An 11,617-nucleotide genomic window follows, 5' to 3' on the forward strand; every position below is an offset into this window, starting at 1 on the left:
GCACCTTAGATAGATCTACAGAGATTCCATTTCCTGATAGTACATGACCTAGGAAAGGTACTTTCCTTAACCCAAATTTGTATTTGCTAAACTTGGCATACAATTTATGCTCCCTCAATCTAGATAAGACGATCCTTAGATGCTCGGCATGATCTTCCTCATTTTTAGAGTAAGGCCCCGTTTGGAACAAAGGAATGTAAAACAGAGGAATGGTAGGAAACATAGGAATAAAGAAAAGTAAAAAGTGGAAAACTACAGGATTGGAAACCATAGGAATGAAACATTTGGACTGTTTGGATTGTAGGAAATGAATTTGAATCTTCACATTTTTCAATGAACAAAGTAGCCATTGGCATACACTAGTAGTCATTGGTTTCTTTCCTGGTCTGATGCTGTTCGTGCATTGTAGCCAGTAGCCGTTGGCTTGCCAGGTCAAAAATTGCTCATGTATTCTAGCCGTTGCTTGGTCAGAAATTGCTCATGTATTCTAGTCGTTGCTTGCTGCTCGGCGCTATATAAGCATGCTGCTGCATACCATGGAGAGTTGCACCTCCCATCCAGACTAGCAAGACAAGTAGTAGACACAAGCACATGTACGTGTTCATTCTTTACACTTGCATAGTTGTACATCTCTCATCCCTTGTAGTGATAGGAGGTGCTTTTCTTTCTATGGATCCAAATTATCGCTGACGATCACAAAATGAAGATGAATTCATTTTCCTCATCCACCCAACACTAGCAGAAGGAACCTCATCCCAATCATCTAAGAAGAAAGCAATACACACATCTATCCGAAATGGAGCCACATTTATTCATGAAACTCTGACAGGGCATGAGGCCCTATGCAGAAGGTGGTTCCATATGGAAAGAGAGATTTTTCAAGCTCTTGTTCAAAGATTGCGTGAAAATAACCTTCTTGTTGATTCAAGGTATGTATCTGTGGAAGAGTAGTTAGGCATATTCCTTTATGCCATATCAAAAAATGCAGCCAATCGAACTTTGCAAGATATTTTTCAACATAGTGGAGAAACAATTAGCTGGCACTTCACATCAGTGCTCAACGCACTTACATCACTCACATGCAAGAGTTCTCCAAGATGCACTTAACCATGGATTTAGTGTCCCTCCCGGTAAATTCTATCTAGTAGATGCAGGCTATGCTAACACACCAGAATTTGTTGCTCCATATCGTGGAACTAGATACCATCTACAAGAATAGGGAAGGGCTGGACAAAAACCACAAAATCACAAGGAATTATTCAATCTACGACATGCTCAACTCCGAAATCATATAGAGAGAATCATTGGTATATTGAAGATGAGGTACCCCATACTGAAGGCTGCATCATTATATGATATTGACACACAAGTTGATATCTCTGTAGCTTGTTGTGTAACTCATAATTTTATACGGCTATACAATGGAGATATGTCATTGGCGCATGGTGCCAACGAAGATATCAATCAAAGTAACATGCAAGATGTACCAGAAGGCGACGACGAATATAGTAATGATGTGCCAGCATTTAACAATTTGCGCCAAGCTAGGAATGATATGAGAGATGAAATAGCAATGAGGATGTGGAACGATTACATTTCAAGAAGAACAAGTCAGCGATAGAGAAGTTCAAATATTTAATGTAACTTAGTTTGTACTACCTTACAAAAGGCATGTTAGTATCAATTCTACACTATACAAAAGACGTGCTAGTTATGCTAGCCATTTCTACTTACAAAAGAACCATGTAGCTTACCTGCGCACATGTGAATTTGATTTTCGGAAGCTAAATTTGTTTGCGCAACCATCCTAGCCTTGTTTCATCATGAGAAAATGAAAGAAAAGTTTCCCTGTTTGCTGGATTTTCTTTGAATATGTCTGTTGCTTTTATCATCTCTTCCATTTGTAGATTAGGCAACCCTTCAAGAACTGTGACACACTTCTTGATGCTATATGGATCCTCCATTTTCTTCTCTTCTATGGTTGCAAATCGCTGAATTTCTTCCTTTTTGAGCATTAAGTACCTCTCCTGGAAATCATTAGTCAATGCAGTACGACTGGTTTTCTCTTTTTTCCTTGCTTACCATCAACCATCTCTGAAGTCAAACTAGATGGTCGGGAAGTGCGACGTTAAGTTACTAAAAACTGTTCTGGGGCAAGTGTCTCTTGATTTAAGGAATCTTGTGGCTGGGTTCCTTCTGGGGAGGCACTAAAAGTAGAGTCATTAACTATATTTGAGAAAGGACTAAATTCATCAGTGCCAAACCAATTAGTATCATCTCTTTGCCCCTCAATATCAAAATGCAAGGGCGATGTGGTAACAGGAACATATCGTGGAGGTGAAAGTGATGTAGGAACTTCTGAACATTGTTTTTCTCTTATTCGCATAGTGATCCATTCCATGACAACTCCTTCCTTTAGCATAACGACCTGTACAAATATGTACAGAAAATTTTAAGTATAGGTGCAACAATGTTTAATGAAAATATAGGCAGTTAGATCCATGAACTGAAACTCACCATCATATAAAGCAAACAGATCATCAAAGTATGGAAATGATTTATCTCGCCATCGAAGAAGAGTGTCTTTGTTTCAACGTTCCTCTAACCCCCTCGATACACTTCCAGGTGCAGTCACCATCATTCTACTAGAATCCTAACCAAAACCACTTTCTTCTTGCAATTCCTTTACAACTCGAAACTCCTTCTTCAAATCTTGCTCCTTTTGTTTTACTTGAGCCACGGTGAATGCTAAAGAAAATCTTGAATTGAACTGACCAACCATACTAGTCCATGCATCCTTGCTCCATGCATTGTTTGTCCGAAATCTTGGTACATCGTGTTGTTTTAAAAGTCCAATAAGATAAAGAATCCTCTGATGGTTCCAGTTTGCTCTACTAACAGTTCTTGTGGTGCCTAACATAATTTCAGATACACAAATTTTCAGTTTCAAATAATATTGGGAAAGATGAATGCCACGGACTAAAAAATGCAAAGGAGGAAAGGCAATTTGTTTTATGATAAACAAACTTCATGAGTTTAACCATGCATTGGAATTACCAAACTAGCAGATGCAATCTCGAATTAGGGGAAAATAAAATAAATTAGTATTTTCGGATCTAATCTAGGACTCTACCTATGAACGAGATCCCAACCAATCTGTAACAAAGCACGGAAGAAATTCCAGCAAGGGCTACTTAGTTATCAAATTGATTACCTTCTTCTTGTGAGATCTCGCCATCCCCTCCAGATTGGGGAACACCAAGACCGTGTTCTAGTGCTGCAGACGGAAGGGGTGGAGTTGGTTTTTGTCCCCCAAATGCACTTTGAAGTCGTAGATTTGTCATCTATCCGAGGTGGAGGGCGATGAGCGCGTCCGTGTGCTCTCATGTGGCTAGGGATTAGGCCATGGTAGGAGGGAGAAAGGCAGTGGCAGGAGGAAGAAAGCCCGTGGTGGGAGAGTCGAGAGAGCGAGCGCAGCGTTCCCTCCGTTCCCTTGGGTCGGAGTGGATTTTCTCGTTCCTGCGTTTTGTGTGCAAGCAGTTTCCTTTCCTCTGGAATGGTAGGGAAGCTTCCTTTGTTCCAAACGGCATCTCTCGTTTCCTTTCCTCCGGAATTGCTTCCTCCAAAATTCCTATGACTTTCCTCCAATCCAAACGGCCCCTAAATCCAGGATGTCATTAATAAACACAACCACAAACTTGTCAAGTTCATTCATGAATACCGAATTCATCAAATACATGAAGTAGGCAGGAGCATTTGTTAGTCCAAAAGACATGATGAGATACTCATACAAGCCGTACCTAGTTGAGAAAGTTGTTTTAGGTACATCTTCTGGCCTGCTCTTAATCTGGTGATAGCCTGATCTCAAATCAATCTTGAAGAATACTTTTGCTCTTGCTAATTGATTGAATAAGATATGGATACGGGGCAAAGGGTACTTGTTCTTAATGGTTATGGCATTGAGTGGCATGTAATCCATACACATCTGTAATGACTTGTCCTTTTTCTTCACAAACAAAGCCGGACAACCCCATGTAGATGAACTAGGTTGAATGAGGCCCTTGTCCAAAACTCTTGTAACTATATTTTGAGTTCGACTAGCTCATTTGGTGGCATCCTATAGGGTCTTCTAGAGATAGGTGCTATACCGGGTTCTAGCTCAATTCTAAATTCCACATCCCTATCTGGTGGTAAACCAGGCAATTCCTCTAGAAACACATCTAGAAACTGACATACCACTGGGATATCATAGAGAGTCATGGTTTGGATAGCACAAGATAAGTTCTGGAGGTCAAAACTCCTGGGAAGTGGCACTAGAAAAGCACTACTCCCCTTTGGTTCCCTCAACATGACGGGTCTAGTTGAAGTGTCAATAAGGACAATGTGACCACTCATCCATTTCATACCCAAGATCACATCTATTGCTAACCCTAGCAATACTATGAGGTTGGTAGTATACTCCCTCTCTTTTATGGAGATGAGATGCAAATGTCCGACTCATGAATGAATGCAAAGCTCATAATCAAACAAAACAATTGTAGGGTGTTTGTTCACAAGAAACATATCGGCAGTAACAACTTCCCCTATGGGAATTTTCTCCACAATGGTATAGTGCATGTACCCAGGACATGCCTTAGCATCGGCCTACCTTTGATCACCCTAACTTTGATTTCCACCCTTCTTAGTATAGGGGCACTCTTTGACCCAATGGCTCGTCTGATTGCAGTTGTAGCAGGGCTAGTTGCTTTTTGGCCCAGCTGAGCTTCCTTGGCATGCGTTTCCCTTGGGTAGGGCAATGGTGAAGGACTTGCAATACACCTTCTAAGGTTGGCTGGACTGGGTTTTCTTTTGGGGAGGCCTAAACTTAGGTGCAGGGGGACAAAACTGTGGCCTTGTTGCCATGGGAGCCTTTGACTGAGATGAACCTGAGGCACCCGCTTTAGCGGCTCATTTGCGCCCCTTTGCTATAGCATGCAAGTTGTTCTAGTTCTCTTGAGTGAGAGCATCGCTGACAAATTCATTATAAGTGGCACACTAGAGCTGGCCATGGTCTCCATTAATTTGGTGCCAAGTCCACTCTTGAAGCTCTCTATCTTTTTCTCCTCGGTGTTCACAAATTCTGGTGCATACCTTGACAAGTTATTAAAGGCATGCATGTACTCGGTGAGAGTTTTTGTCCCCTATGTTAGCCTCATAAATTCAGTTGCTTTCATCCTCATCAGCCCTAGGGGTATATGGTGTCCCCTGAATGTTGTCTTGAACTGCTCCCAAGTAACATTAGTGCCAGCAGGTAGGGCAGACAAATAGTGAGTCCACCAAATACCTATAGGTCCCTATAGTTGATGCAAAGCGTACTCGGCCTTCATCAGCTCGGTGACCCTCAAAAGACGGAATTTCTATTCAATGGTGTTCAGCCATTCATCAGCCTGAAGTGGTTCTTCTACCTCTTTAAAGATGGGAGGCTTTGTGTCCAGGAAGTCCTTAAATGTGCTATATTGATTCGGCTTGGGACCTTGATTCCGTTGGCGGGCACGGGCCATGTTCTACGCAACATGGCACAGTGTCTCCTCCATGGCTCGTTGGTTTCCTAGGAATTGTGCGAAGAACTCATTTGCGGTGGGCGGTGGTGGTAGGTAGTCATCATTACCACCTTGACTGGTACCATCCCACATACAAGTTCGTGTCATCTACAACATTGCATCAATAAGTAATTATTGGATAATGCCGAGATTACAGAAGAATTGTATAATCATGCCAAACTGAATTTACTGAAGAGAATTTAAAATTCATATAATAAAACAGAGGCACAACAATTCATTTCCACAACCTGACACCACCAATCTTATTACTTATTATTATCGCCACACGTTCGCATGCGTACCATGTTTTGCCAGTAAAATGAAACTAGACTTTCATTAGAGTTCAAACCATCATGGACTAACCATGTAGTGTTCTAATATTACATCAAAGTTGCATTAACTAAACTAAACTTAAACTATCGGTCCATTACATAAGATAGCAGAGGATAACATCTAGCGCATCAAGCTAGTCATGGAAGTTGCTCTACTCGTCAGCATGTTTGCTGTCAAGGTCGGATATAGCATCATCCACTTCATCTTCTACTAGCTGCACTTCCTCTTCCCCCCAACCATCATCTTCTTCCAACATCTCTAGATCTTCTCCTTCCTCATCAAGGATCAGGTGCAGTTGGTTGTTTAGATAATGCACCTCATGTTAAAAATCAACCACCATGTTTTAGGCATGAGCAAGCTGATGACGCAAATCCCACTCAACACATGCCTGCTACGCGGCCTCAGCCTCGGCCATGTCACGTGCGGCTTCTGCCAGGGCTATGTAGTTGTTAGCTAGGATCCATTGGCGCATAGTAGTAAACACCTCGGTGTGAGCGGCATCTAGCTGCTCCCACAGTCCTGTCAGCACAGCCTAATCATCAGCCCTTGCTGCCTAGGCTGCATTCCTGTCTTCAGTAGCTGCTCTAGCCGCCCTCCTATGCCTATGGGCACGCTTCCTGAGCTGACACTGTGTAGCCTCGGCCCTCATGAGCCTACCCATGCAAGTGGTGTAGGACTCCTACCAGAAGTCTTGGGTGTCCTGATGAGCATAAAACATCTTCATCACATCGAACATAGCACTCATAGCAGCACTAGAACTCTCTGCCCGCTCATCTCGGTCTCGGATCAACGCATTGCGGTTGTGCTGTGCCCAAACTGCTGTAGATGGATCCACCCGAGGAAAAGTACCAGCGGCACTGCCGGTAAGCTCATCCCCGTGCTACTGACAGATCTTGCTCAGCACCTCAAAGGCAACCACTTAGACACCTTCCCAAGGAGTTTTTTTTCCTCGGATTCTGCTTTCCACTCCTACCATAGGGGTGCTTGTGTACGAGTAGGGATAGTTAGCTACACTTCAAACCATGACTGTCCTTCTAGGTACTCCTTCATCTAGAAGTAACGGGGTGGTTCCGCATACCCCACGAAGTGCAACACTCTCTAGAGTATGGCAGGGGTGCCGAACACATCCAAGAAAGTGTCATTCCCCACCGGTGCTGCCATCTGTACCAACAAATTTATGGTGCAACTCTTGTGAGAACAACCTTACATTAGAAAAGAGTTATTTAACAGAATAAGAAACTTATAAGGGGAGAAACAATGCAGTATGCAAATGAATGAATTATCATGATGCATGCATGTTCTATACATCCTCACAAACTTGGGAAAATACTAATATTCTAGTGATATACACGGTGGCATACATATGTTCTCTCATAATATAAGTGTAGCTAGTCGGACTACACGTTTCGCTGTTAATGTACCTGCACAAGAATTTCATCTTAGCCTAGCCCCACAATTATATATATGCGGAAACAAAAATCTGGTCTCTAAGTTGCAGGCTAAATACTTCCATATATATATACCCATTATACATATACTTCCATATCAAAGCTACCCAAAAGTAATTACGTCCCATACATACATATAAATATACATATATAGTCGTATCAAAGCTAACCCACAATTAAATACCTCCGTATATATATGAAACATACATATACTTTAGTATCAAAGCTACCTCTCCCCTTAGACCGCACGCTCACATCTTACGGTCATGCCACTCATCAACTTACCTGGGTGTAGAGGTATATTGATCCATACATTAGCATTCAAGTGAATGGCACACACACAATAGCACGCCGTATGGACAACAAAAGAAAAACTGCATGAAAGTAAACCCCCGAAGTTAGTACTTACTAAGCCAACTGAAATCCTTAATTTGGCATAAAGGAAATGATCACTGGCACACTTTAGATTTAAATTTTAGATTTGAACACCTATATACATAACTAGAAGTTGACAAAACTAGTTTTGTAAAACAAAAACCTTTGTTTTAAATACACATATGGCAAATAATATTGAATCTTGCTTCGATACCAGCTGTGGCAGAACCGACCAATTTACAAGAGGCACAACTACAATGGCAACCACCGAGGCGATCGCGTTGTCACACTTGAGCCCATATAAACCCTATAGTCCTTTGAGTATCACGAAGGATCTCGAATAATCCAACATACAACCAAGATCGTACATGATTCAACATACAAGCCACATGTTACATAGGTTCACAAGTAGTTCAACATACCTCGGAGTACGAAAAGAGTTATTACAACCCAAGTTCAAATGTAGTAGTAGAAGCAATATAGTTTTAAAACTAACATCACACACCCTTGTTCAAATACATGCCAGTTTGTGATCGAGTCCAACAAAAGCATCATAGGTAAGACAACATAGAGGAGCCTTGCCCGCGGCCTTACTCCTCCACGGTGGGAGAGAAGCAATTCTTGCAGTACCCATGATATATAGTACCATCTGCAACAAGTGGAAAATAAACCCTATGTACGAGAAGGTACTCAGCTAGACTTACCCGTCATAAACCAAAAATAAAGTGACACCAAGGATCATGCAAGGCTTTATAAGTGGAGCTAGCTTAACAAAATTTTGCATAAAAACCACTAGTTGAGCTATACATTTTATAATTCAGTCCCAAGTTAATTGTAGCTATTCATCTCTAGATTAGCATCTAACCTATGCCAAACATGTGATATGTAGTTATGTAGCATAACAATAATAACCATAGCCGGTATAACATTTCCATGTTCATTATAACCATTAAATTCCATAGTCCAGTTACTATGATGCTGGTGTTAGTCGAGTTTCTCCCTATTCGGGAGAGACGAAGATTCGAATCGGTTGCAACCAGTTCAGCAATATTCCTAACACAAACCCAGGCCTACCAGCCACAGTAGCCTTAGGTCACCTTTGGTACAACTCAGGTGCACATGTCGTGAGTTCGATCAATGCCGCACAATCAAGGACAACCAGCTGCTAGGACGTTTAGGCCCAGCCTGCCCTTAGGCTCACATCTGGCTCCCCACACATCCTTACTACCATCTAGAGTGCGCACTTTTATAGAATGGGCCCCGCCTGAGTTGAGCTACTTGGCTATGCGGTCGAAACAAGTTATCTGGCTAGCTAAGTGAGAGGAATACATTCAATCTCGATAGAAGTGCCAACAACGACGACGAGGTCTACGATGATGAGGTGAGCACCGGAGTGCTCCCCATCACCACACGCACCGACTGGAGGGGTCTGTTGTCTAAGGGGCTTGCCAAAGCTAGCTCGACGGCGGCCATGGTGGCTCGGTGGAGCTACGTGGCGGCGTCACTGTCGTCTCTGGCAATGTCGAGTTCACCAAAGCTCGGTCGGAGCTCTAGCGCATTTAGAGAAAACTAAGGTTAGGGCTCAGGGCTACGATGGAGCAGCGATGAGGTCCGATCACTTGCGTGGAGCTAGGTGATGCCCAGTGCATGGCGGCGGCACTTGCCGTTCCGATGAGGTGACTACCGGCGACATGCACTCGTCTTAGGGTTAAGGTACTAGGGCTCAAGGTGGTACGAAAATGAGCACAAGAGGGAGAGAAGGGGGACTAGTTAGGTTTGGCCATGGTGAACTTGTGCTCGCGGCCATGGCGGGCGCGGATGCGCATTCCGGCGCCGAAGAGGCGGTAGCGGTTCAATTGGCTGCAGCACTAGCTTCTAGGGCCTACGGTGAAGACAAACCGAGGGAGAGGGAGGTCGGAGAGGCACTAGTTGGGGCTGACCATGGGCGAGCTCGAGCTCGGTGGTGCACCGCGACCATGGTGGTGACAACGGTGGTGCAATGTGGCCTCACCTGAGCTCGGATGGTGGCGCTAGCTGCTCGGGGAGGTGGAGTAGGTCACGGCAGAGCTACATGCTAGACGAATCGAACGGCGGTGCTGCGGTCGTGGTGTGCTCGGTCGGCGAAGGCACAGCGGTGACGCTGCTACTGCTTTGCTCTGCTCTGGAGCGACACGTGGGCGAGAGAGAGAGAGAGAGAGAACGAGACCGAGAGTGAGCGCGACGGTGAGTGGAGAGCCGTGTGCTCTCCCTTTTTACACGGCAGGGCGGGTCAGCGCCGGCGTACGGCCGCCACGTGGCGCGCGTGGCCTGCGCCGGTAGGCCACGACGGAGCGTGGTCAAGGGCCAGTTCAGACCTGAAATAGTAACTGAAACTCGATTTTTGTCCCCTGATTACTCCTAATCCGTGCAGTAGTTTGTCAAACTAATTACACCATTGTAAAGAGCTATGTGAGTACTATAAAATTGCTTAAAGAAGTTTGATCTAATTCCCAACGGTTTTCAAATGAAAATGCTCCAAAGTAGTGTTCATTGAAACTGAAAACCAGTTTAGGACTTAGAAAATTTTCCAAGTTTCAAAACAGCATCAAGTTGATTTTTGTGAGCTCTATTTGACTATATTAGGCACTGAATTAGCTCTTGGCCCTTAAACAAAGTAGGGATATTTCTAAATTTGTGCAGTCAGAGCTGCATGAAGAGTGCTTAGCTGGTGTCACAGCTGTTGTCATTGCTGTTGTTTATCATTCCAAAGTATTGATAGCTATGCATGGTCTTGTGTGTATACATAAGAGTTTCACAATGACATTTCTGTGTGAGTAGATTATGTAGGTGTTGTCTTAAATTATGTACTATATTACCCTCTTGGAGTAGCTCACTGCCAGGCTTAGTAATGTACTGAATCCTGCTATTGTTCTCATTATATCTAACTCTAGATGTTCTCTCTACAGACTGGAAGTGACAAGAAGTATGGTGGACCGAGTTTATCATATGAAGATGTTGGGTCAAGTTCATGCAGTTACAGGTAAATTTTCTTACTGTTAGCGCTATTAACTCAGTGCTAATTAATGATTAAAACACTTACTGTTAGGGACCTTATGTTGTTAGAAAGAAATTCTATGTTGCTATAGGCCATCAAGAACAAGTGACAAGTAGCTTAATCCAGCTTGGACACCTCTCTGATCATTTTAGAATCCAGTTTAGCCATAAAGAACAAGTAACAAGAAATTTTATATTAGAATGCCTATGTGTTTGTGATCATTTTAACTTATTGTGTCATTTTTTTCTAATGCAGGTTGTCATCGAGTACCATAGGAAAAAAAATTAAGTTTAATACAGAGGTGCCTTCGGAGACTTGCATGTCTACTGTTTTGTTTGGCTAAAGCAGGTTGCCTCATGGAATTAGTTGGGTCATTCCTTATACTATGTGTTATCTGCTTATGTACTGTTATAGGAGTCTTCTAGGTAACAGCTCCTTGAGTAGATGTTTTGTAGCATAAGTTGTATCTAAAGTTTGTAAAGAATTTGATTGCTTCATAAGTTGTATCTAAAGTTTGTAATAAAGAATTTGATTGCTGAAACAGATGAAACGTGGCTGATGTATATAGGACCGAAGTAGGGGTTTTTCTTTTTCTATTGTTTTTTCTGAATTGTTATCAGTGACGCGTCCTGGTTATACATGTCGCTAATGAGACCCACATCAGTAACGTGTTTTCGGCTACACGCGTCGCTGGTAAATTACATCAGTGACGCATTTTGTTGGACACGTCGCTGGCAACTCAAATCAGTGACGCATTTTGGCTGGACGTGTCGCTGGTAACTCAAATCAGTGATACGTATTTACGCGTCACTAATGTGTACACATCACAGACGCAATGTAAGAGACGC

The 11,617-nt window shown here is 43.0% G+C and overlaps 2 pseudogenes; one reads left to right on the forward strand and one right to left on the reverse strand.

Moving 5' to 3' along the window:
- Positions 1 to 982: 982 nt before the first annotated feature.
- Positions 983 to 1,621, forward strand: LOC136503874 (uncharacterized; annotated as a pseudogene).
- Positions 1,622 to 1,784: 163 nt separating this feature from the next.
- LOC136503875 (uncharacterized) lies at positions 1,785 to 3,344 on the reverse strand (annotated as a pseudogene).
- Between the last annotated feature and the right edge of the window lie 8,273 nt (positions 3,345 to 11,617).

The sequence above is a fragment of the Miscanthus floridulus genome, chromosome 14 (assembly GCF_019320115.1).
Source record: "Miscanthus floridulus cultivar M001 chromosome 14, ASM1932011v1, whole genome shotgun sequence".
NCBI lineage: Eukaryota > Viridiplantae > Streptophyta > Magnoliopsida > Poales > Poaceae > Miscanthus > Miscanthus floridulus.